This window comes from Caretta caretta, chromosome 12, assembly GCF_965140235.1.
Source record: "Caretta caretta isolate rCarCar2 chromosome 12, rCarCar1.hap1, whole genome shotgun sequence".
Taxonomy (NCBI): domain Eukaryota; kingdom Metazoa; phylum Chordata; order Testudines; family Cheloniidae; genus Caretta; species Caretta caretta.
The window spans coordinates 683,757-690,527 of NC_134217.1; the positions used below are offsets into that span (position 1 = coordinate 683,757).

The following is a 6,771-nucleotide window of genomic DNA, read 5'->3' on the forward strand; positions in this document are numbered from 1 at the left end:
AAGAGTTCAGACCAGGGCCTGGTGCATTCTGGGAGCAGGATTGTCTAGAGAAAGGACAGATACAGACCTAGGGGTGACAGTGGACGAGAAGCTGGATATGAGTCAGCAGTGTGCCCTTGTTGCCAAGAAGGCCAATGGCATTTTGGGATGTATAAGTAGGGGCATAGCGAGCAGATCGAGGGACGTGATCGTTCCCCTCTATTCGACATTGGTGAGGCCTCATCTGGAGTACTGTGTCCAGTTTTGGGCCCCACACTACAAGAAGGATGTGGACAAATTGGAGAGAGTCCAGCGAAGGGCAACAAAAATGATTAGGGGTCTGGAACACATGACTTATGAGGAGAGGCTGAGGGAGCTGGGATTGTTTAGCCTGCAGAAGAGAAGAATGAGGGGGGATTTGATAGCTGCTTTCAACTACCTGAAAGGGGGTTCCAAAGAGGATGGCTCTAGACTGTTCTCAATGGTAGCAGATGACAGAACGAGGAGTAATGGTCTCAAGTTGCAGTGGGGGAGGTTTAGATTGGATATTAGGAAAAACTTTTTCACTAAGAGGGTGGTGAAACACTGGAATGCGTTACCTAGGGAGGTGGTAGAATCTCCTTCCTTAGAGGTTTTTAAGGTCAGGCTTGACAAAGCCCTGGCTGGGATGATTTAACTGGGAATTGGTCCTGCTTCGAGCAGGGGGTTGGACTAGATGACCTTCTGGGGTCCCTTCCAACCCTGATATTCTATGATTCTATGAGCTCTGAACACTCTGCGCAAAACTGCCTGTCCTGACCTGCACCCCCAGATATCCCAGCCCTGAGCTCCCCACTTACTGCTCTGCCGGTGCCCCTCACTCCCGACCCACAGCCCCTGCTGTCCTAGCCCTGAGCTCCCCACTCGCCGCTCTGCTGGTGCCCCTCACTCCCGACCCGCATGACCTGCTATCTCAGCCCTGGGCTCCCCCCACACCTCTGCAGTCTATATGTTTTATGGAAATATGCTTATAAGTGTGAATATGATGTAATTATGGATTATGCTTTATGCAAAAAAGTCTCTGGTAAGGTCTCATTACAAGGCTTATAATCTCCTGAGTGTGGTCATCCTATCTGTATCATTCTTGTACACGTGTCATTCTTGTGTCTGAAGCTAGAAATATGAAGTATGACTCTGAAGTCCTGTTGTAATTATGGAAAGTGTGGGCCGTTGATGATGGTTTGGAAGCTTGATGGCTCCCACTGACTGGGACAATTGGTTGTAAATGGCTCTGTTCACTTGGTGCGGGCTAGCCCTGGAAGAATGGAGACAAGGGGGCTCACAGGACATGTGACCCTGTAACAGGATACTGGAATCCATCTTCAACCTGGTGCTTTTCCATTTTGAAGGAGGGGTGGGGATCCAGAGAGATAAAGGGGTCCCACCTTGGGCCAAAGCTATAAAAGGGAGTGGAGCAGAACAAGGGGGGTCCCAATCATGAGAAAGCCCCTGCTATTCACCTAAGATGCCTGCTGGAACTAACAAGGACTGGACCAGAGGAAAGGATTGAGCCCAGACAAGGAAGGAGAGGCATTGAACAGCTGCGGGGGACAGGGCTGGGACAGTAGGGGCTGCGGGTCGTGAGTGAGGGGCACCGGCAGGCAGTGACTGGGGATCCCAAGGCTGGGACAGTAGGGGCTGCAGGCAGAGGTGGATTTACAATGAAACACACAGTTCCCTGTCTCATTATTAAGGATCCGTGACCCTCAGGGAGGTTGTGGAAGTGACGGATTCTGTGACTTCCTGTGACCTCCACGACTTCTGCAGCGGCCAGCGTGGCTGACTCGAGGGCCGCCCAAGCAGCTGGCCCCAGGGACCACCAGAGCAGCGGCCAATGCAGCTGGCCCTGGGGACCATTTGAGCAGTGGTCCTGGAGGCAGCGGGAGCAGCTGCAGCTCAGTGGCTCCCGGCAGCTGTCCTGGGGGCAGTGGGAGCAGCTGCTCAGCCCCTTGGGCTCCCCCCCTGTGGTGGCAGCCGGACCCCGGGGCTTCTCCCCTGGTAGCTGGTGCTATGGGGCCCCCCAGACTCCCTCCCCCCACAGCTGGTGCTGCAGACTCCCTGGGATCCCCTCCCTGCAAGATTCAATGAGGGGTATCTATGGTATAAGTCATGGACAGGTCACGGGCAATGATTTTTTATTTCTTGCCTGTGACCTGCCCATGACTTTTACGAAAAATACCTGTGATTAAATTGTCGCCTTCCTCATTGTCAATGAAATAAATTGAAACACTTCCACCTGCAAGTGGATTTAGACCAGGACCCTCAGAGTCAGCAGCTGTTACACCCCCCACTGAGCTCTCTCTCAGGTGTCCCAGTGCTGGAAGCCTCCTGTTTACACCCTAAGATAGCGTTTTTGCATCGGGGGGCTGATATTTTGGACTGGACACTGTAGCAGGGAAAGGTGCTGCTGTGCTCCAGAAAACAAGCCACCTCTGCACAAAGAGGGAGAAAAGGACCTGCCAAAGCCCGGGATTGAACCAGGGACCTTTAGATCTTCAGTCTAACGCTCTCCCAACTGAGCTACTTTGGCAGCTGCATAGTGTGCCTTTGGCCTGCTGCTGCTCTGTCCGGGATGTTTTTGTCAGCCTTGGCACACAAAAACGACGTTGTTGTGAGCGGCCCATGAAGGCAAGACTTGCTTTTGCCTGCCTTGCTCAGCTTGACTTGCTTCCTCACCCCATTCCTGCCTCAGTTCCTAGGTTGACCTGGTGGCCGAAGCAGACTGGGGGCCAGTCGCCCATGGAGGAAGTTGAGCTGAACCCTGACCTAGACTAGACCCTGGTGGCGAGAGTCTGGCCACCACTTGCCACCCCACCCTGTTGTCCTGGCTTCCCCTACTGGACGTCATTTAGGGAGGGAAGTGGGGCTTCTGCCTCCCCTCCCCGATTGTCATACCGCAGAGGAGTGTGAAGAGGAAAACGAACGGCTGCTGTAGCTCACGAAAGCTCATGCTCAAATAAATTGGTTAGTCTCTAAGGTGCCACAAGTACTCCTTTTCTTTTTGCGAATACAGACTAACACGGCTGTTCCTCTGAAACTTCCACTAGAGGAACCCGACACCCTTAGCTGTTGGCTGACAGGCCTGTCCCCGAGGAGTGGGAACAGCAGCTGCCGCCTCCCCCTCGGCTCCAGGCTGCATTTCCCGTCTCCTAAGGGCCAGGCTCTCTGCCATGGAAACAGCTGCCACTGTTCTCCATGGGTCTGTGTTCCACACAGCAACGTACAAACCTGCTCCCAACTGAAGCGGGGTCAGACAGTGACAGGGCTGGTGACACAAACACTTTAGACTATGAACCCTAGGGCCCTTTCTTTCTTTAACCCGGGACGTGCCAGTCAACTGCTAACCAGGGTGTTGTCTTCATCTTGAAATAAACTTTCAGGACATTTGACAGGGGAAGGGAAACCCCCTCCCACCAATGGCTCCCTGTGAAGGAGTTGTACCATACCTGCCCCTGGAGACTGGCTGTTTTTATGCTCTTGGAGCTTTTTCTTTTCAGACCCATCCTGATCCCAGTCTAGGGGCCAACCTCCGCAGTTCAGAGTTGAGAATTTACTGCCATCACCCCCGTATGGCACTTTCTAGGTGAATGAGAGAAAGTCAGTGGGGGAAGTGACATGGCTCATGAACACTGATGCTGTGGGCGAGGCCTGGACTCACAACCCCAGCAGTGCATCCCCCCTGCCCTCGCCAGTTGCACCCCTGTAGGTGCTGCCGAAACAAACCTGGGAAGTGGGCAGTTACCTGAGTCTGTGGTTATCAACTGTGGCTGGTAGCTGAAAGGCTGATGATTCCAACCCACCTGAAGATGGCATAGGCGCCGACTTCTGCTGGCACTGGTGGGTGCTCGACCCCCCTCTGCCCCTGGCCACTCCCCGACTCCCCCCTGCTCAACCCCCTGTCGTTGCAGGAGGGAAATGTCACAACAGGAATCCTGGTGCTCAGGCTCTCTGATGGGACTGCCCTGGGATGGGGGGTGCCGTGGCCGGATCCATTAGGTAACCAGACTGAGCCAACTCATACCCTTGGCATGCTGCCCACTGCAACGATGGGGCCTTTTAACACACACATCCTGGCCCGGGGTGGGATCCGGCTGCCACATCTGGTATCTATGCCCCAAGCACTGGTCGTCACGCAGAAGTTGTTGGTTTCCCTGATGAACGTATGGCAGAGGGGAAGGCAGCAGCCCAGCTGGCTGGAGAAGAGTGATCCATTCTGCCCCCTGAAGAGAGAGGGAAAAGGTCCATCTGACTGTCCTGGTAGCAGCACAGCGAGGATCCCTCTGGCCTCCCCCAGCCACGTCCATCCAGCCTCTCCACAGGATGGGGGCACCCAGCGCTCGGCAGCCCCAGCTTTCGCTCCTGAGCTCTCCCGGCAGACGTTCAGCAAGCGCACTTAGGGTGACCAGCTCACAAGAGTGAAATATCAGGACACATTGGGCGACCGGGTCGGGGGGGAGAAAGACAGACACAGGTGCACAGCCCCGACCGGAGCCAGAGCACACTGGTCTGCCGGTCCCTGTGCTACCAGCGTGCCCCTTCCAGTTGGGGGTGGGCCCACGCTGCGCCACACAGCTCCCCTGCCCAGCGCCCCTGGATCCACTATGCCCAGAGCCCCCCTACAACCCTTCCACCACGAACGCACAGTGCTGTGCACACACACACCCCGCCCAGCGCCCCCCCTGCCCCTGGCCTCACCACAGCTGCCCAGCACCCCACCCAGAACCCCCGACTCGCTCGTTTCCCAATACACACACATTCTCCTCCTTCCCAGTGCCCTTCCCCACCGCCACAACTACACAATGTCCCCCACAGACCCCACTGCCCAGTGCCCTGACACACACAGCTCTCCCCCACTGCCCAGCACCCCCCAACAGGCCCCCACTGCCTAGCCCCCCAAAACACACAAACCTCCCCACTGCCCAGCACCCTCAGTGAAGGCCACCCACAGACCAGCATTCTCTCTGCGGCCAGCATCACAAGGTGGTAGGAAAGCACAGCCAGCCCCCCAGTGAGACCTCTGACCATTCCCACTCAAGGGGTCCTGTTGGTGGTGGCACAGGAGATATTTCCCGAAGAGGGTTTTCCCCAGCTTCTGAGAAGCACCCAGGGCTTGCTCTTGTGGTGGACGGGTGAATACATTTAGGCGGCCTGGCTAGTTCAGCTGGCTGCACATAGAATCATAGAATCACAGAATATCAGGGTTGGAAGGGACCTCAGGAGGTCATCTAGTCAAAGCAGGACCAATCCCCAACTAAATCATCCCAGACAGGGCTTTGTCAAGCCTGACCTTAAAAACTTCGAAAGAAGGAGATTCCATCACCTCCCTAGGTAACGCATTCCAGTGTTTCACCACCCTCCTAGTGAAAAAGCTTTTCCTAATATCCAACCTAAACCTCCCTGTTAGGGGGCTTATTCCTTCACCCACTTACTTCCCTGGTCCTTCTCGCATGAACAGAGCAACAATACCCGAAGTCCAAAGGTGCAAACAATTCAATGTTTATTGGGGTGAACTTCCAGCAAGCATGATTCCAGTTTCCTTACTTAGTATCCTCCTTCCCAGCTCTGACACCACAGAGCCTTACACCTGTGTCTCTGTTCCCACTCCTACCCTTAGCCAAACATGATTCCAACTTCCTTACTCCCATTCCCTGTTCCCATTTCCCCCTTTAGCAAAACATGATTCCAATTTTCTTACCCCTGTTCCCATCTCCCTCCCACACCCACCCTCCCATCCACACCCACTCACTTCATTGACTACAGATTATATAGTAAAACTTGAGTTCTGCTTAGCTATACCTTAACCAATCATTTTCCTGAAATTTAACTAACCAATCCTAACATATTGTAACATGATTCTGTAACCAATTATATCCCACCACCTTAATTAGTTTACACCCAGCAAAATTAATTATACAGCAGACAGGAACAATCACAGAACCAGACAGAGATTATACAGACAAACAATAGCAAAGTGGGAACTATAATGACAAGACAATACAGAAGTGAGGATTTCACATCCCAGCTATTGATAAGTGAGTTCTTGCCAGACAGGATGCTATCAAACTAAGTTTCCTTTTACATTTTCTAGGCACTTCCCTTTCTCTGGAGGTGATAGGAATACAATTCTGTCCTGATAGTGCCTAACAGCCCAATAGCACCTTATTTCAATGTGACTAGTTTGGAATGTGAGGATGTGACTGTTCGCTTCCTAGCTTATGGCTGCCTCTGCTGCTTAGCCAAAGGCCTTAGCCTAAAAACGGCCTCAGATTGTCACAGTAAGAGAAGGCCCTTACACCAGCAGACAATGATTTTGATTCTTTCCTTTATACCTCTAGATCTAGCCAAGCGATAAGAATACACCTAAATTCCTAAAGTACAGGCCTTTGCAGACAGGCCTGAATATCTTTATCCTAACACTCCCCCACTGCAACTTGAGACCATTACTCCTTGTTCTGTCATCCGCTACCACTGGGAACAGTCTACAGCCATCCTCTTTGGAACCCCCTTTCAGGTAGTTGAAAGCAGCTATCAAATCCCCCCTCATTCTTCTCTTCCGCAGACTAAACAATCCCAGTTCCCTCAGCTTCTCCTCAGAAGTCATGTGTTCCAGTCCCCTAATCATTTTTGTTGCCCTCCGCTGGACTCCTTCCAATTTTTCCACATCCTTCTTGTAGTGTGGGGCCCAAAACTGGACACAGTACTCCAGATGAGGCCTCACCAATGTCAAATAGAGGGGAACAATCACGTCCCTCG

At 53.1% G+C, this 6,771-nt stretch overlaps 1 non-coding gene across 1 annotated transcript; it reads right to left on the bottom strand.

Annotated features, from left to right (window-relative positions):
• Positions 1–2,475: 2,475 nt before the first annotated feature.
• Positions 2,476–2,548, bottom strand: TRNAF-GAA (transfer RNA phenylalanine (anticodon GAA)). Its single transcript has one exon. It is a non-coding gene; the product is annotated as a tRNA-Phe (tRNA).
• Between the last annotated feature and the right edge of the window lie 4,223 nt (positions 2,549–6,771).